The 20,652-nt window shown below is 39.8% G+C and overlaps 1 long non-coding RNA gene and 1 pseudogene across 1 annotated transcript; one reads left to right on the forward strand and one right to left on the reverse strand.

The window, feature by feature from the left end:
- The first annotated feature begins 367 nt into the window (after positions 1–367).
- LOC124982844 (cofilin-2-like) lies at positions 368–1,019 on the forward strand (annotated as a pseudogene).
- A 2,483-nt stretch (positions 1,020–3,502) lies between these two features.
- On the reverse strand, positions 3,503–6,876 carry LOC124983691 (uncharacterized). Its single transcript, XR_007108484.1, has 3 exons — positions 6,263–6,876; positions 5,265–5,354; positions 3,503–4,432 (listed from the first exon to the last, which is right to left on the reverse strand). It is a non-coding gene; the product is annotated as an uncharacterized LOC124983691 (long non-coding RNA).
- Positions 6,877–20,652: the final 13,776 nt, after the last annotated feature.

Here is a 20,652-nt window from a genome sequence, read left to right on the forward strand (position 1 = left end):
AATGGTACACCTCTACTTCATGTACGACCAAAGAAACAAGTTGTACCCCATTTGTTTACAATAAAAAGAAAATACCACCTTGTATTGTGCATCACAGTAACTTTTCAAAGCATTTTCAATCTTATACCACAGTGTTAGGAACATAGCAAGACTAATATAGTAATTATTGCTACCATGACAATCAGCATTCCAAGGATGAGAGGTCAAAACAGCAGATTGGGATCGATCCCCAGCACCGCAAACAAAACAAAACAACAACAAAAAAACCCAGTAGATTAATTATAAATAGAAATATCTGGCCCCGCCCACCTACCCCTCCTTCTTTCCCCGGATCCACAGAGCCGGAGCTGCTGCCGCAGTCACAGCCATGGGTCCCGTGGCATCTGGAGTTAGAGTGAACGATGAAGTCATCAAGTTTTTAATGACAGGAAAGTAAGGAAATCTACACAAGAGGAGCTTCAAAAAAGAAAGAAAGCAGTTCTCTTCTGTTTAAGTGATTACAAAAGACAAATAATTGTAAAGGAAGCAAGGCAGATCTTGGTGGGTGACATTGGTGATACCGTAGAGGACCCCTACACATCTTTTGTGAAGTTGCTACCTCTGAATGATTGATGATATGCTTTGTACCATGCCACATACGAAACAAAAGAGTCTAAGAAGGAAGAAGACAGTATTTATATTCTGGGCTCCTGGAAATGCACCCTTAACAAGCAAGATGACTTGCTAACTCTAAAGATGTCATTAGAAAGAAATTTACAGGTATTAAACATGAGTGGCAAGTAAATGGCTTGGATGATATTAAGGACCAGTCAACACTGGGAGAGAAATTGGGAGGCAATGTAGTAGTTTCCCTTGAAGGAAAACTGTTATAAAATGACCATCAAGGATGGTCATCTGGATCTTAAGGGGGTTTTGTTTCTCCAGTTCAGTTCATTGGAATAGCATTAGGTGTTTTTTGCTATTGTTGTTGTTTTATTTTTCTTTTTCACTGGGTCCTTCCAACACAGTGAATGAAGGAGATATCATTCATTTAAGCAGCCTGTGATTGTCATTAGATGCTTTAATACAGTTTCTTTTATGTAGAACCCAAGGAATGCCGTCCTGTCTTATTTTAGCCAAAATAACTGGTTATCTGCCTCCCTTGCAGCAAACACTACAATGAATGGGATTGTCAATGAGAATAGTCTAGAATACTGCAAAGGGTAAGCAGATCGAATGCCTTGAAAGTATTATCCACTGATCAGATGGTGAACTTTCTTCAGTATTATTTATAATTGCGCCTGATTGTGGTTCTGTGAGGCGCTGGAGCACTCATACACCTCACCTCCCTTGGCAAGCCTTCTTTTGTGACATGGCAGCACAAATTTAACACTGTACACTAAAAGCACTTTTTCAAAATGAGTTCAAACCTCCAAAGGAATGCCAATTACGTTTCATTAACTGTGTCATCAATTTATCCTAGTACCTCAGTGTTCATTCCTATTCCCTGCATATCTTTTTAAAATAAATAGTTTTTATTAATACCTTTTTTGTTTTCCATTGAGTGTACACTACTGAATAAGTGTAGGAGTTTTATGTTTACCATGTGAGTCTTGCAACACAAAAGATATTTTGAATATCAGTCACGATGGTAATTTCTGTATAAAAGAGCCTTAAATGGAACATTGTTTTGCGATCAAATTCCCCACCCTCACAAAAATGGTCATGTTGCAATAAAAATTGTGACATGTTAAACATGAGAGAAAGAAATATCTGTGGATCCTCTGACCTAGAAGTTGGTCTAAATCTGACTAACTGATAGGGAACTGTGGACCCCCTTTGCCTTCCTTGAACTGTATTAGTACATGTACCTGCCAAGTACAGAGCACTGACTGTTAAGACTTTCTCTTCTTTTCTTCCAATTTGCATTTTTTTGCGTGTGAAACCATAACAATAAAGAGAGAAAATGCAAGGCATGCGCATATTACCACCTCAATGCAATTATCTTCATTTCTACTTCTTTCCTTCCAGACTTTGTCCAGATGTATATAGGCTTTTATATAATTATCATTGAGTGCACACGCTTCTTAATTTTATTTTTTCTCTTTTATAGCAACTTTTATTCACATTACATTTTTTAATTATTATGAATTCATATTGCTGTTAGTTGGTAACAGATTTTTTTTTTTCCTTTTGGTACTGAGAATTGATCTCAAGTTTTCATGCATACTAAGCAAGCATTCTACCACTGTTACGTCCCAGCCTGTATGGCTGTTAATTGTTGTGTGATGATTCACCTAGACATTTCTCTGTTAGAAGACATGTAGGTAGTTTCTTTTTTCCTTTGCTATAAAAACTGAGTTGAACTTCTCTGTTCTGATAAATTTCTTGGCATTATTTTCATATGACAAATTTCTTAGAATAAAATTATAAAGGTTGTGGTACATTTGTGTGTTCTAAAGGGCCACGACAATATCTCCAGATCACACTGCTTTTCTGTGATATGAACTTTGTCATTCCCTCTAGAACCTGGGCAGGTTCCATGACTGCTTTAACCAATAGAGACTATGGTGACAGTGACATTGTACCTGGTTGGGTATATTCCTTAATTGGTCTGTTAACATCTACTTCCTGCTTCAAAGAAGTGAAATTATGCTATGAGAAGCCTAAGCCACATGAGTAGGCCCTCAGGGCTGAGATGCTGGGTGGAGAGAAAGAAAAGTTAGGAGTCTTGGGACATCAGACATGTGAAGAAAGATGCCACCTTGAAAGTGTATGTACAAGACCTCTCTGTCCTACATAAAGCCAAGTGGACAGACTTTCTAGAAGAACCCTTCCCAAATTTCTTACCTATACAAATGCATGCAAAAGAAATGGTTGTATTAAATCATTAAGTTTTTTGGTACTTAAATAGTAATAAATATTCAAAACTTCAGTCAAAAGATAAATTTTCTTTTCCCCACACACTGGCAAAATGTTTAACAGGATTGAACCAGTTCATACAATTTACAGTGTCCTTAAAGAGTTTGTACTTCTTTTTGGCAGGAGTGGGGTGGGTACTGGGGACGGAACTCAGAGGCACTCAACCACTGAGCCACATTCCCAGCTCTATTTTGTATTTTTTATTTAGAGACAGGGTCTCACTGAGTTGCTTAGTGCCTCACTTTTGCTGAGGCTGGCTTTGAACTCGCTATCCTCCTGTCTCAGCCTCCCAGACTGCTGCGATTACAGGTGTGTGCTACCATACCCGGCTGAGTTTCTGCTTTTGAAGGTACAAACCTTAAAATAATTTATGCTCTGTACAATTTCTGAGTTTGTTTGTTTACTTATTTGTTTATTGGCCCTTTCCCACTGAGCTACATTCCCAGCCTTATTTTTTTTTATCTTGAGGCAGGGTCTCACTAAGTTGCTTAGGGCCTCACTAATTTGCCTAGAACTTGCAATCCTCCTGCCTCAGCCTCCCGAGTCACTGGAATTACAGGTGTATGCCACCATGCCCAGCTGAGTTTGTTCATTTAGAGTGGAACCATAATAGTATCCAAATATTTTGAAGGGATTCTAATTTTGTCTCTCTTCTGAGAAGGTAACCCCTTGGTTTGGAAATCTTCCAAAAATTTTCTTCTTTTCACCATCTTTAGTGTCATTCCTTCTGGTTCCCTCCACATGAACTCTACTCATCTTCAAACAAAATCATACCTGACATTTATTGATTTTAAATTTAAACATGTGAAACCTGTAGGATCTTATGTGGAATTGACATTCTGCATTGTAATCTTTTTTGTTTTTAAATTTTCTTCCCCCCCCCCACTGGAAAGATGATGCTTAGCTTTAAACATTAAAAGTGTAAAAATTGCTTTGTTATGGGGGCTGGGGAGATAGCTCAGTCGGTAGAGTGCTTGCCTTGTAAGCACAAGGCCCTGGGTTTGATCCCCAGCACCCAAAAAAAAAAAAAAAATTGCTTTGTTACAATAATACTAAGTGTGTACCCACAAAAATTTAAACTGATGCTCTTTGAATGCATTTGAAGAAAGGAACCGTGAAAGGCTGAAGTGTGTGTGTGTATTCAGCTGTGTGGTACATTAAAGATAAATGCTTGATTCATTCATTCACTCAAAAACCTCTTTGAGTATCTCTTATATGTTAAGCTTATTGATTCTTTCAGATAGGACTGTGAGTATGCAATGATACAAAATAACTCAAATTGCATTAAGGAGAATGGAAATATATTGGTTCATGGACTGGTTTTAGGAGAAGTTTTAGGAGAACTGGTTTTAGGAGAAGCCTGATTCAGGGCTCAAATAATGTGAAAGAGACACATTTTTCTCTATTACTTGGTTGACTCTGCCATCCTCAGTCTGCTGGTTCATTCTCAGGTCCTGAGTAGTGATTGAAGTAGCCGCTCCAGCCTCTGAGGTTCACGTTCAATGAGAGAGAGAGAAAGTCTTCCAGGGAGCTGCAACACAAGACTGGGATTCAGTGATGTACTCTCCTGATCTAGTGTCCAAATGTGAACCAGTCACAGTGGCCAGAGGGATAAAAATGTGCTGATGGGCTTTGGCTTGGTCAGATGCCTGCACCCCTGCACTCTGATGATTTTAGCTGGAGTATGGGGCTGCAAGTGGAGAAGGAGAAGTTGACCCAGAACAAAATAAGAGTCCTCTGTCCAAGGTGTACAGATATGCACCCCATAACAACGTTTTAGTCAATGATGGTCTGCTTGTATGACAAAGGTCCTCTGATAGCATATTGCTAATGGTATCATAACCATCTTAGTTTGTGTGAGTACACTCTATTATGGTATTCTCTAAACCATGAAATCAAGGGGCACATTTTTTTTCAGAACGTGTCCCCATTGTTAAGTTATGCATGACTGCAGTTGTCAATTCCCTGCACCTGCTGAGCTGGGAATAACATTCCAGCTATCTTATTCCTACTCCTACTGATGAATTCTCTGCAGACATTAATGTGTTAAGAGTAGTAGTTCAGCCAGGCATGGTGTCACACATTTGTAATCCCAGTGACTTGGGAGGCTGAGGCAAGAGGAATGCAAGTTCCAGGCCAGCCTAGACACCTTAGTGAGACCCTGTCTAAAAATAAAACAAAAAGGCTGTGAATGTGGCTCAGTGATAGAGTGCTTGCTGAACATGCAGGAGGCCCTGGGTTCAATTCTTAGTACTGAAATATAAAAAAAGAGTAGCAGTTCATGATCTTGTTTGACTAAAGATTCTGCCCACACCCATTCCCCTAATTAATCAATGCCTCCCTTCTAAGAATTTTATACTCACAGTTCACCTTGCTTCAGATATTTCTGAATGTTTTACTGCTTCTTCTTTGAGGTGCCACAAAATACTCTTCTCTATTAGGAGAGGCTGCCTCTAGGGGAAGGAGGAAGAACAACAGATGAAAAGTTACCTCTTTTCTTGCACCTCTAGGATAAAACATAATTAGAACCTCCCAATTCGTAAAGAAAAAGAACTAGATTTAGATTTCCAAGAGTGGAGTGACAAACATTTTACAAAATGGGGGAGTTGGATTCGATAACTCACTGAAGTTCCTTCTTGTTCTTACAGGAGTCTATGATTCACATCCTTCCTTTCAAAACAGCAGTTTTTGATTTGTTTTTGATAAGGGGAGAGGGCACTGGCTCCTGAAATGGCAGGGAGGAGGGGGAGAGAGGAGTCTCTTTAGGAAAGAGGAAACGGGAGGAAGAGGAAGGGCGAGTGGGAACTGCCAGACAAATTTCACCCAGTTCCCAGTTTTAGTTGCCAAGCAGCTGTTCCTCATTCCCCACTTGGATTTTGAGCATTTTCACAAATCCTCAGATTTAGTTCAAATCATCAGCTTGTACTTGACAGCTTTATTCCCTTGGCTTTTGCAAGGGGAAGTAAATCAGAGCCTGACTGCTCAGAAGCTGGCAGGAACATTTACTAAAGATGTTGATAGAGGGGTAGGGCAGGCTTAAGGACTCCAGAGTCAATGGTCATCTCTCTCTACTCTCTGTCCAGGCTAGCTTCCAGGAAATATAGCAAGTTGTAGGAGTGAGGAGATTGCCCAGATTTATTGCAGAATGAGTTAGCAGCTCTGGAGTTCAGTTATTGCAGCACAGAAGGCTATGCAGGGGCTGGAGATGTAGCTCAGCGGCACAGAGCTAGTATGTGCAAGGCCCTGGGTTTCATCTCTGGCATCAAAATAAATAAATAAACAAAAAGAGAGAGAGAGAAAAGAATGAGAGAGGAAATGCTATGATGCTGCTCTGGGTGCAAACTGGTATAGAAAGCCTTACCATACAGGGAGGTGTCTGGATTCTTCCAAGAGGCAAAGTAAGCAGCACGGGAAAACATTCAGATGTCCATAGGATGCTGAGAGAATTCTGCAGCAGAAATCTGTTTGTGAGCAGCATTTCAATGCTGAGCTAAAGGCAAGGACTCACCAGAGCATGGTCAAAGAGCCAAAGGCCCTCAGTGGCTGCAGAATCAACATGGGTTGAACTAAAGTGAGACTTCAGCATTTACACGGATATTGCCTCATTTTATTTCTCATTGATTCACTTGTGGGTCAGAGAGAAATGCCAAGAGCCGTGGTACCAAGGAAGCTTGTTCCAAATGGATCAGTTTGCCAAGGAAATCATGAAATGAGTCCTTTACCCCAGTCTTCTCTTCCACAGAGCTCTGCCCCTCTACATCCAGGAGTCTCAGTTCATGCTAAAGCCTATACTTTATACTTTATCTAAAATACAACAATATGAGAAATAGGAAAGGTATAATTTGTAACCCAGCTATATTGAATTTTGCCTGAGCCCTATGATCCTGGAAAATAGTTTATGAAATCCTCCCACCCTTCCTATCCTGGAAAATGGCTTACTGCAAAGATCCACCCTTCCCACATGACTTAGATAAGACTTGCTGAAGCTCCTCTTGTTTGCCTATGACAAGCAAGGACTCAGGTCTTCAAATTATCTTTCTTTGCCTTATAAATGATTAAGTCAACTGCTTATTCCAACTGATCAATTGGAACAAAATGTTTTTTAGCCAAACTTTGGTTAAACTTCTTTCCTTCCAACAGGCCCCTGAACTTTGGCCCACCCTCAGCCTGAACCAGCATGTGGCCCCTTGAGAACAGGCTGGCCTCAGAATCAAACATTCTCAGATCTGCTATCCCATCCACCACTCTTTTATCCACTTCCCTTATCAGGATCATCCTAGCCTTGTTTACTCTTCTCTATCACAGAAAAACTCTTGCCTAACCCCTACCCCCCAGGATGCTTGTAGACTAAAAGTTACAGCACTCTCTGGTTGCAATGGCTCCCCTCCCCTATTATAACCCTTACTTGCCTTGCAATAATCCTTTCAAATAAAAGTCTCTCCTTAGTAAGTCTGGATTTTTTTTTTTTTTTTTTTTTTTTGACAAACCAGAAGTGGAAAACAATCCATCAACTCCTTTTTCTTTTTTCTTTCCTTTTTCTTCCTTCCTTCCTTCCTTCCTTCCTTCTTTCTTTCTTACCTTCCTTCCTTCCTTTCTTCCTTCCTTCCATACCATGGATTGAATCTAAGTGCTTATATGTGCTAGGCATGCACTCTTACCAGTGAGCTACATCCCCAGTCCTTTTTATTTTGAGTCAGGGTCTTGCTAAGTTGCCCAGGCTGACCTTGAACTTGAGATCCTCCTCCTCAGCTCCTGAGGAGCTAGATTACAGGTGCATGTGACCATGCGTGGCTATATCACTTATTTATTTATTTATTTATTTTGCAGTGCTGAGAATTGAACCCAAGGGCACTCTATCACAGAACTACATCCCCAGCCTTTTTATTTTTTACTTTGAGACAGGAGGATTTTGAGGCCAGCCTCAGCAATTTAGTGAGACCCTCAGCGACTTAGCAAAACCCTGTCTCAAAATGAAAAATAAAAAGGGGTGGGGATGTAGCTTAGTGAGCAAACTGCCCCTGAGTTCAATCCCCAGTACCAAGCAAGCAACAAAACTTAAAATTTATAAGAAGAGTAAATGGTAAAAGTCTCTAGCATTCCCAAACCCTCCTCCCCAAATATCAACCCTTTCCCTACAATAAACACTATTTTCAGTATTGCACGATTCCTTCCAGAAAATTTCTTTGCTATCATGTTTATACATACATACTTACTAAATAAGTAGATAATAATAAGAAACTTCTCTTCCATATTGATGTGTTTCAGATACCTTGACATTTATTTAATCCTCATAACAATCTCTGATGTTGGTGCCATTATGGATCAGGAGCCTGATTTACAGAGGAAGTAACTCAATTGCTCATGCTGTACAGTCATAAACAATGAAGCCATATGTTAAACTCAGGCTGTCTGTTTAGTGTCCCACATTCTCAACCACTGCACTGCGCCACTTCCCAATGGCAATTTCAGAATCACCCTGGGTGCTTTTTGGATTACTTGCCACAGAACTGTCTGCACCATGTGCTTGTGCCATGCAGCTAGACCATGGTGGCCCACGGGACTGAAACCATGGTTACTAGGCAACTTTGTGCAACTGAACCTGGGCTGCACAAAACCTCCCAGTGGTAATAAGGGCAACAAGAACATGGGGAAGTGATGCTAGCATGAAGCTATAAATATAGTCACGCTTTGCCTTTATATGTTGTCAAAAACTGGGGTGGGTTTCTCAATGAAACTTCAAGATTCATTTAACTGTCTTAGTTTGCCAGTTCGGTGAAATTAAATTCAGGGGTTTTTATCAGTCACTTTCTTGCCACATTTCCAACCCACACTGAGTTCTTCAAATACCATTCCAATGTGTCAATGGGATAAGTGGGGATTTGTCCTTGGATCTCATTTTGCTCCCAGCCTCAGTTTCATCTATGCAATGATGACAAACCTGGCCCTGTTCCTACAGAGAATTGTGAGACTTATATTGGAGAACATGTCAGTGAAAGCACTTCGTGAATTGGAAATCCCCAAGTCACCATCTCTGACTCATGGTCCATGTCTTCCTCTTCTGGCTGTGAAGTTGGGTCAATGGAGAAACAGTTAAGCATAAACTAAGGAACAATTTTACTGACAGTGCTCAGACATGATTAGATCATTCTAAAGATCGTTCAAACTGCATGGAATCTACCTCTACAACCTCTTGCTATGAACCTATAGCTGAAATATCATAGTGATAGAACCCTATTCACTAGGAGTGATTCTCTCCTAGGGAATTTGGAACAATAGAATAAAAGCTTTATTAAGTGTCTGGCACATAGTAAGCATTTAATTATTTGTTCAAAGAACAAAAAGGAAGCATTCATTCCTGTCTTCCTCTGTTAAATGTTGAGACTTACTTAAATTTATGACACTTACCACATGGATCAATTTTTCTGGTCTTCAAATGGAAAAAAATAATGCCTGCTATCTTCTCAGAGTGTTTTGAGGTTGAGATAACATAAAAAATATTTTTTTCTCAATGTATAGATGTCAGATAATACTTTTATGTATGCATTTCCTATGAAGGCTCACATAGGTAATGTGCATTATCAACACCTGAGTGTCACTGAGGCATGGATAGCAATGGGATCTGGCTGTCCTAAGGCCTAGGAGGTAAGCAGGGGGTACCAAGGTTGTTAAGGCCGACCATCAAATCAGGAAAATAGATGCAAGAAGAATAAGAAGGGGAGAGCTTGAAAAATAAATAGGAAGTAGGATAAAAGGTAAAGAACATTTCAAATGGCAGCCACAAGAGTGTGGCAAGAGTATGGCAGGCAAGAGCGTGGCCATCAAAGACAGCAAGTCGGCAAACCAGTGCAGGCCTGGCTTAGTGTGTCTATGTTGGAATTCTTGTCCAGCTTTTCTCCAAAAGGGTTTGCTGTGGAGCTGAAGACAGGCATCACATTCCTGGCAACTCAGAAGACTGAGAAGCACCTAGGATAGAAACAGTCTGATCTAATCAGCCAGTATGGAATACCTTGTACAGACAAGTAGTATTTCAGGAAAGAAAAAATTCAGGAAGAAAGATACATCAATTGGCAATATTCGCATGTAATTCTGCACAGAGCTTTAAACCTTGCCAGTAGATCTGAATATCACATTGTATTATTACTACCTACTAAAGTGCACTGACGTTTTTCAGTGTTGGTATATTCATTATGGGCTAAAGTTCTTTGTAAATACTCTAAACTTGATACTTCCAAATGTTTAAACAAATCTGCTTCAGATATTAATAATGAATAAAGAATAGGAAGAATTTTTGCAGCATTTTAAGAGCTTATGGTTCTGAAATTCTTAAAGAATTCTCGGACAGTGGCACATGCCTGTAATCCCAGTGACTCAGGAGGCTGAGGCAGGAGGATGGTGAATTCAAACCCAGTCTTAGCAACTTAGTGAGGCCCTAAGCAATTCAGTGAGACCCTGTCTCTAATAAAATATAAAAAAAGAGTTGGAGATGTGGTTCAGTGGTTAAGCATCCCTGGGTTCAATCCCTGGTACCAAAATAATAATAGTAATAATGATATTATTATTATTATTATTATTATTATTATTATTATTATTATTATTTTTATTCTGGGAATTTCTGAATCACAAAGATTGACATCAGCCAGGCATGGTTGCTCATGCCTGTAACTCAAGCCACCCGGGAGGCTGAAGCAGGAGAATACTGAGTTCTAGGCCAGACTATACAACATAGTGAAATCCCTTCTCAAGTAACAAAACAAAATAATGATTGGCATTTGATAAGAATTTGGAAACATTGCCCTAGTATAATGCTCTTTTTATGTATGGGAAGATGTTATGGTTTGAGTATGAGTTGTCCCCCAAAAGTTTCTATTAATGCAGGAATATTCAGAGGTCAGATGTTTTAGACTATGAGAGATGTAATCCATCCTAGTGTGAATGGACTTACTGAATGGTAACTGTAAACAGATGAGGTGTGCCTGGAGGAGGTGGGTCACTGGAGCATGCCCCACTATGGTTGTTGTTCTCCACATTTACTCTCTCTGCTTCCTGACCCTACCATGAACTGATAGCTTTCCTCTGCTGGCCCTTCCCCTGTGATGGGCCTCACCTTGGGCCTCACCTTGAGCCCAGAGCTATGGACTCAGCCATCTAGGGACTAAGACCTCTGAAACTATGAGCCCAAAATAAACTTTCCTCCTGTGAGTTATTTTTGTCAGGTATTTTGGTCACAGTGATGAAAAGTCTGCCTAACACAGAGATTGGTACTGACAAGTGGAGTAGTTGTTGTGACTAACCTGATCATGTGATTCAGAAACCTTTGGAAATGGTCTGCAGAAGGAATTTGAAAAAGTTTAGAGATGCAGATTAGAAAACTTTAGAATGATGTAAGTGTAGTTTAAGGGGTGAGTCTGGTGGGAGTTCAGATGTGATAGGAATGCAGACTGTGCTCATGAGGTTTCAGAAGGAAATGAGGACTCTAGTAGGAATTTTACTAGAGGCTACTTGTGTTACATTCTGACAAGGAATTTGGCTACATTTTGTCCACATCCTGAGACTTTGTGTGAGAATGAACTCAAAGGCAATGAACTAATTAATCTGGTGGATGAAACTTCAAGACAGTACAACATTCAGGAGGTTGCATGGATATTGCTGGCAGCTTTTAGCCAGGTTTACTGTGAGAGTTGAGAGCAAAAAGCAGAGGATTTTAAAAACTTGCAATTTGACCAGAAAAATGCTTGTAAAACTGGGGCCAAAGAAGTTGTGGTTGTTGAAGAGATTATAGCCCCTAAAGAGATGCTAAGTACTTTTCACAGAGATAATAAGAAAGATGATTCTAGGGCACCTCAGGAATTTATAAAACCACACCCACTACAGACTCCAGGGTGTAGAAGGGAAAATTCCTGTGGGAAGAGATCATTGGGGCACGCTGCTCACACAGAGACCTAGGAAGTTGTTTCACCATGCTGAGCCAGAGGGCCCAGGAACTGTGTGAACTGGTGCCAGACCTTGATATCATCCATATGGTGCTGGTTCTGCAGGAATGCAAGGTGCTGGAGTTAGGGTGTCATGGTGGCTTAAACCAAGATTTCAAAGGAAGACCTGTGAGGCCAGGTAAAGGGTAACAGGATCAGAGTCCCTGCAGGATGCCCTTGAGAGGGAGATGCAAGAAGTTGTGAAGATGAAATTGAATCTGGAATGGAGACTCCAGGAATTAGATGCCAGTGATGTGGACTGTCTGCAGAGAAAAGCTACTAGCTGCAGAGAGGGCCAAGCTAAAAGAGAGCCCATGTGTACTGCAACTGTTAAGGACAAAGGAGTGAGGTTGCCCAAGCACTTTGGAAATAACATATTGCCACCATATGTCCTAGATGCTGCACATTGAATCATAGGCAGAGTTCTCAGATCTGTTTGCCCAGCTGAGCTTTGGTCTTGTTTTGGCCCCATACCATCATTCTATACATGTATTCCTCCATTTTGGAATGGTAATATTTACTCTGTCCCACTGTATACTGGATAGATGTAATTTGATTTTGATTTTTACAGGGGCTCACAACCAAGAATTTGCTTTGAATCTCAGATGAGACTTTGGGCTTGGACTTTTGGGTAATGTTAAAACTCTCAAGGCGATGGGATTCTTGGAGATGAAGTAAGTGCATTTTGTATTGCAAGATGGACATGAGTTTTTGGGAACCAGGGGCAGAAATGTTATGGTTTGGATATGAGGCACCCCCCCAAAGCTCCTGTTAATGCAGGAATATTCAGAGGTAAATAATCAAATTATGAGAGCTGTAACTTAATCAATCCATCTTAGTTTGAATGGACCAACTGAATGGTAACTGTAGGCAGGTGGGGTGTGGTTGAAAGAGGTAGGTCATTGGAGCATGCCCTGGAAGGGTTGAGCTCTGTGACCCCTTCCCACCCCCACCCCCCACTCTCTCTGCTTCCTGACCATGCCATGAGCTGAGCAGCTTTCCTCCTCTGGGCCCTTCCCCCATGATGTGCTGCCTCATTTTGGGCATAGAGACATGGAATTGGCCATCTATCGACTAACTTCTGCAACCATGAGTCCCAAATAAACTTTTCCTCCTCTAAGTTGTTCTGGTTGGGTATTTTAGTCACTATAATAAAAAAACTACCTAACACAGAAGACTAAGTTTCTCTAAAAGTGCAGGGAGAGAGAGCAGCATCAGTGTTTTTCTATCTATGGATATCTATCTGCAATTAGAATATTCTTTCAAATTAAGGAATATTCTAGAAAGTCTTATAGATTAAAATGCATATGTAGATTAAATATTTTTGATAATGTCACTAGGATATGACAGTTCTATTTTTCTCTGTTAGTAGAAATTTTATAGAATCCAAAAAATTGAAATTGGAATGGGAGAATGAAATTGATATTTACAGAAAGTTCCTTTATTAGAAAAAAACAATTGTGGCAGAAATAATTCTGTGTATTCAGAAAACTTATTTCATTTTCCAGGACAGAGGAAGACTATCATTTCCTAATGCTCCCTTGCACAAAACATCTCTCACAATCTTTTTTTTAATTCGATTTTTTTAGTTGTTGATGGACTTTTATTTTATTTACTTACATGTGATGCTAAGAATTGAACCCAGCACCTCACACATGCCAGGCAAGTGCTCTACCAGAGAGCCACAACCCCAGTCTATCTTTCATAATCTTTTAGGCTAGCTTTCTCCATCTGCATGGTTGGAAGTGAAGGTTCTGTGAGGGTTAATTTGCATTGTCAACTTGATTGGCATGTGGGCAGCAAAATGAAGGGAGACCCAACCTTAATGTGGGTGGCACAGTACAATAGGCTGGATGGAACACAAGGCAGAAGGAGGAGGAAGCCCAGGTGGATACATGACAGATTCTAATTGAGCAGTGGGTAGAATGCTGCTGCCATAGCCCAAGGATATCAGTCTCTATTTCCTTCACTCTTCCAAGGTGGACCCTTATCAGTGATTTTTCAGGGAGCTTCCAGGCCTTTAGTCTTGGACTGGGGCTACATCATTGGTCTCTCTTGTTCTAAGGCTCCAGGTTCTTGGACTGAGAAGTTGCTGGTTCCTCTGGCTCTCTACCCTGCAGACAATCATTGTGGGACCATCCAGCCTCTGATCATGTAAACCATCCTAATCAATCCCATTTTATAACCATACATGTGTATATCCTGTTGATTCTGTTTCTTTAGAGAACCCTAACACATGTTCGAAGAAAGAAGACACACAACATGAAAGAAGATTTGATCCCTAAATTTGCTGCTTAGAGAAGAGCAGCTCTGTTGAACCCTCTAACATCAGCAAGAAAAATAAACCTGGCCTGGTGGGGTGGCGTACTCCTGTAATCCCAGAGACTTGGGAATCTGAAGCAGGAGGATCACAAGTTGAGGCCAGCCTCAGCAACTTAGCAAGGCCCTAAGAAACTTAGTAAGACCTAGTCTTAAAATAATTTTTTTTTTAAAAAAAGGGCTGTAGCAGAGTAGTAAAGTATCTCTAGATTCACTCTCCAGTACCAAAAAAAAAGGATAGGAAAAACAGCCTTTATAGCTTGAAGCCACTGAGAGTCCAGTTTAATTGTTACCCCCATCCTATTCTCATACCATGCCAAGTGCCAAGATCTTCCTTATTCTTCATTGGAGTAGAAGATCAGGATGGGGAGATAGCTCAGCTGGTAGAGTGCTTGCCTCACAAGCACTAAGGCCCTGAGTTCGATCCCCAGTACCGAAAAAAAAAAAAAAAAAAAAAAAAAAAAAGAAGATCATACCAACCTGGGGAAAATCACTACATGGGACATACATAAAGGGGTGGTGAGTGGGTGCAGAACAAGGGTTGTTCATACTGAAGTATATAGGGGACTTTATAGGAAATGTGTCTCCTACACTTGGAAGTAATATACTTACTGAGAAAGCAACCAATAAAGCCCTCAAATAACCTCAGCGACCCAAGAGCTTCCCATTAAACCATGTGCCTCCATCATTACTCCTGTGCCCTCTTTGTTCATTGTGATTGAACAAATGGCAGTGTATTATCCTTTACACAATAATTTCTTGGGAGTGTGACAGTCAGACTTACTGTGCCTGACCAAAGCTGGTTTTTGGAGAAGGAGCAGACCCTGGAACGTGAGGCCTGCACCACCTTTCTGCTCCCAGGAAGATCTTAGCAGCAGCAGCAGCAGCAGCAGCAGCTAGGTTTCCCAGCTAAAATTTCTTTGTAAACCATTTTGTTCTTCTCATTGGTTTAAAATAATTTAAACCATTAAAAAAGCAGATTGTCAGCAAGAAAGCATGCTGAAAAAGAAGCAAACTGCTCAGCAGCCTTGGTGCAAAAGAGGGCTCTGCAGCCATGATGTGGCGACACACTGTGTCTTCATGGGCAGCAGAGTCCTGGGAACTGAGGGGAGCTGGTGAGTCGCCATTTTGACTGAGAGTTTGGTTTAGTCTAGAATCTGATCCCTACCTTGACATAAATAGTACTTACACAGATGAATGTAAGTGCCAAGGTTTATCTAATTTAAGACAAAAATCTAAGTTCAGATTCTTACTTAGATTTGATGTTTCAGACTTCAAAGAGATAAGATCATCTGCTTCAGCAGATAAAAGCATCTGGGGCCATGTCAGGACTGGAATACTTCAGCAAGCTCTTGAGAGAGTGAAGTTGAGAGTCAATTAACCCCAAGACTACATTTAAAAGCATTTATACAAGGTATGTTAGAGATGCAGCAAAAAAACTAATTACATCCTGAATCTCTAGCAGTCTTTAGGTTACAAATACTAATTTATAAACGTCCCAACTGAATGAACACATTAAATAGCAGGTTACTTTTTCTTTCTCAAACCAACTGAAACCGTCCTCCCCTTCACAGGTCCATGGCCAAGTGGTTATGGGCCGATAGTGCCCCCTTGTGGCAAGCAGGGAAGTCGCCGAGCCCAGTGTGCTTCCTTGCTTTGTAAGAGACATCCCTATATTCTTGTACATGTATACAGCATTTCTGAAAACCAAAAATGAAAAATTGAGCTCATATATTATAAGCCAATTAATATTTTATGAGAACTTCAATTCTTAGAGAATAAAATGGAGTCAAATTTATTTCTCAATCTTCAAATGTATTCAGTATTTCTAATAGTTGGCACATGTTCTTTGATTTTCCTTTTTCTTCACAGTTGATGAATGAATATTAGACTAAGACTTAGCATGTATCCCTTTAAATGTTGTCTCTGTCCCAATTGTATTCTGTTTTTGTGGTCTACATATTATCTTTATTTTAAAATGTCTTCTCAAAAAAATAAAATAAATAAAAAATAAACTATTTTCTCTCATTTAAATAGTTTATTTTGCAGAGTTGGTATTTAATCCCAGGGTCTGAAACATGATAGGCAAGTCCTTTATCACTGAACCACAAATCCAGCTGATTTTACTTTTTAATTAAAATAAATGAAAATAAAGTGTTAATTCACAAACAGTGCCAAAGAAAGACAGCATCCTGTACAGTTGGTTGGCAGGAACAAGGATTCAACTTCACCACTTGCTGAGTACCAATGCTTAACATGTATAGGTTTGAAAGGTGCAATAGCTGGAAGTTTGAAAGTCCAGGAATGCTTGGAATACTTTATATTTCCTTTTGAAGACACCTTATCCTGCCTCCCAGTGCCGCCCCCCCTCCTTTTTTGAGGGATGCTGGGCATGGGACCCAGGGTCTCCTGCATGCTAGGCATGTGCTCTATCACTGAGCTGCACTCCTCTCCTCTAGATCCTGTATCTTAACGTTAACTCCATTCCAAATTTTTTCCATTTATATGTAAATGAAAAATATCTATCTATCTATCTACTTTTTGTACTGGTGATTGAAGCCAGGGGTGCTGTACCACTGAGCTACATCCCTAGACTTTTAAAAAAATATTATGTTTTATTTTGAGACAAGGTCTTGCTAAGTTGCTGAGGCTGGTCTCGAACTTGCAATCCTCCTGCCTTTATCTCAGGTTTCTGAGATCACAGGTTTGTGCTACAATGTCCTATTTCTATAGATCCTTTTAAATATATATATATATATATATATATATATATATATATATATATATATCCCTTTTGTCCTCTTCTGCCTCTGTCTTTTAATTTCATGTAAGGTCACTTCTAAAAATGACTGGGAGTGGGGAAAGCCATATAAGTTCCTGAATGAAAGAAGCTTTTCTAAAAGAACTAGATTATCAATCTCTAAATCCTTTCAAGGACCCAGATGTTTCTTTTCATCTTCTTGGATTTCCACATTCTTCTTCATCCATTTAAAAGCCACCCTGTTTTTCTTCAAGTGCCAACTTTCAGGATAAATAAAAGCCATGGATTATATTTTTAAATCATTGTTACATTATTTTTCTGTTCTTGTAATAGAATGGTCTCAAATTTGTTCTTTAAAACTGCAAGCATGTGAGTCTCAAGTGGTAACGTGATCAAGAGAGCCTTTTGTTCAGTGACTGGGAGCTAAGTGTCATTTACGACAATGTTTCTGTGCAACCATGTCCTCCAACTCCTGAAGTAGCCAACAGAGGACTGCCTGGGCTAAGCTGATGAAAACTAGCTGATTTGACCCATGTAGAGAGGTAATATTTGTTAATAGTTTAGGTAATAATTATTAGTGATATTTACTGAACGTTTTCTATATTCCAGGTCCTTCTTTCAGAGTTTGATGTACATTGACTCATTTACTCCTCACCACAATCCTGTAAAGTGGGGACCTCATCTCACTTAAACAAGGACATGACTAAAAGGTTGTCTCCCTGTTAAGTTTACAGAGCTATTAAGTAGTGATACAGTTTGACTTTAGAGCCACTGTGTCTAAATTACAGAATTTATTTTGTAACTTAAAGCATATTTGAAACTACAGAGATTCATATTAAAATTCCTTGAAGTAGGCACTAAGTCTTACTTGTTTTTGATTTTCCCTCGTGTATACCCCTAGAAGATTCTCAAGACATTCGTTGACAGTTGAGTTAGTCGGGGATACTAGTCTTGATTATTGTATATCATAGACAAAGCTAATATGTCAAACTTTAATATGTCCCTAAGGGAAATGCTTTAGCAAAAGTGAGAACTGTCAGAGTCGCAAATGTTGATTTAATCAACGGAACGGACAGGTGACTCAGAGCACTGGCATAGGAGTTGCCCCATTACCTACAGGCTGACTGAGGGGGGAAAGCCCAGGTGGCCTACAGCAGTACCTGGTCAGGAGAGGGCCCCCTTAGCCAAGACACCTTCTTCATTCTGGTCCCACTCACTCACCAAAAGCTTCTGCAAATCTGCTCTGAACCTACCTATTGCTGCAAAATTTTGGGCTATGCTGTGAACTTGTTGAAGAAGACTGTTAGTCAGGACTCCTTAGAGAAACTGAACCAATTGTATGTATGTATGCATGTGCACATGTGTGTGTCTACATTACATATATAATATGTGTGTGATTGTGTGTGTGTGTGTGTGTATATATATATATATATATACACGTATATGTATATATATGAAAGGAACATAACATATATATTCATATACTCACACATGTATATTGAGATTATAAGGAATTGGATCACATGATGATTATGAAAGCCAGCAAGTCCCAAGATCATTAGGGTGTGTCAGCATGCAGGAGACCCAGGAAAGTCCAAGGTATCATTCCAGTCTGCCTTTAGGCTCTGGGACCCAGGAAAAACTGATGTTTCAGTTTGAGATTAACAGCAGAAAAAAGTTGATGTCTTAGATCAAAGACCAGTAGGCAAGAGGAATTCTCTGTTGCTCTTTTTTAAAAAAAGTTTATTTGTTCTAATTAGTTATACATGACAATAGAATGCATTTTGACACATCATACATAAGTGGAGTATAACTTCTCGTTCTGGTTGTACATGATATAGGTTACACAGCTCATGGGTTTTTTGTTTTTTTAGGATTGATTTATTTCACTTAGCATGATATTCTCCAGCTCCATCCATTTACCAGCAAGTGCCATAATTTTATTCTTTCTTGAGGTGGAGTAATACTCCATTGTGTATATATGCCACATATTCTTTATTCATCTGTTGAAGGGCATCTAGATTGGTTCTGTAGTTTAGCTATTTGTGAGTTAAGCTGCTATAAACATTGATGTGGCTGCATCACTGTAGTATGCAGATTTTAAGTTCTTTGGGTATAAACCAAGGTGTGGGATAGCTGGGTAAATGTTGGTTTCTCTGCTACTCTTGAAAGAGGATCAGCAACTTTTTTCTTTTATTCAGGCCTTCAACTGATTGAATGAGGCCCACCCACCTTAGGGAGCACAATTTGCTTGACTCAGTTTACTGATTCAAATGTTAATCTCATTCAGAAACACCCAGTGTTTGACCAAATATCTGGGCACCCCATGGCCTAGTCAAGTTGACACACAAAATTAACAGCTTAAAAAAAAAAAAAAAAAAAAAGTGGAACAAAGTACTTAGGTTTCCAGAACTATTTGGAGGATAAGGTGGGAGCAGGGGTGTGGGAGGCTCTCCTGGCTACTGCCTTCAATATATGGGGTTCAGTTCACTTGCCCAGCATTGCTGCTTATGTCCAAGTCTTTATTTGTTGAAGCCCGAAAGGCCCAAGTGGTTGTTGAAAGATAGCAGTTTTGATAACTAGAGATTCCTGATAAAGAGTGAAAGGGACATAACATAGAAGGAAGTTTTTAGAGCTGAATGGACCCGGATGTGAATCCAAGTTCTGCCACTTCCAGGCCCATGTGAATTTAGGCCAGTTAATCTGTATTGCTTCAGTTTCCATCTACTCTGTTAAAACTACAAACAAGAATTTCTGCCTCACACATGGTTGTTATGATTAGGAATGAAGTGAATAAAGAGCCTGCATAGAGTTGTACTCAATAAATATTATTTTACTTTACCCTGAATTCCCTTTCCATACTTTTGCCACAGAAAATAATGATAAGTAAGTAGAAATAGGCTGGAGTCCAGGAGGGGAAAATGAACTAGGCAAGCTCTGTACCACAGAGCTATACTTGTAGCTCCTATGTTTTTATACAGGTGAAAATTTTGCTACTGCAAATATAAGCAACGCTTGGTATTTTTGCAATAGTAACAATACTTCCCTCTGATTTTTTTTAGCTCCTGAAGATCACCATGGGCTGAGTGAATTGGGATAGTCTTTGTGATATGCTCCCTTGTCCCAGAAACTGACTTAATCAGAAGAAACTAGAGAGTTTAAGATGTCATAGAGAAAATTCATGTTTGGTAAGAGTTAGCATGGATGACACTGAAGTTTCTTTTCCATAGTCTGTGATCCCAGAGGAAAGTTGGGGGACACAACATTTCCTCCCACTCTGAGCATCATCTTCCTCTCCTGAACAAAGTTTTGGGCAGATTAAACTAAACTCTTTATATAAAGGAGATATAGCACACGGCCCACAGGTGATGCAAGGTTGTTGGTACATCATTGCTATTAACATCGGCTAATTATAGACTTGGACATCTAAGTCTGTCTGAGGGAGACGGAAAGTTGGAGAGGATAACTGAGCTATCTTTCCATATTTAATAACATATATAATTATAACAGAGTAGTTTGAACCTGGTGATGAAAAGCTTTTCTTTCACCTTCCCAACACTCCTTACTTTGTATACTTTATTTTTAGAGGCCATTAATATGTTGACAGCTACTGGAAGGTTTAGTTTTTCCTCTGATTACACACTTGCCATGACTTCTGATTAAAATTCGTAATGGAATCCAAGCTTCTTAGCCTGGCATTCA

This window comes from Sciurus carolinensis, chromosome 4, assembly GCF_902686445.1.
Source record: "Sciurus carolinensis chromosome 4, mSciCar1.2, whole genome shotgun sequence".
In the NCBI taxonomy this organism is placed as follows: Eukaryota; Metazoa; Chordata; class Mammalia; order Rodentia; family Sciuridae; genus Sciurus; species Sciurus carolinensis.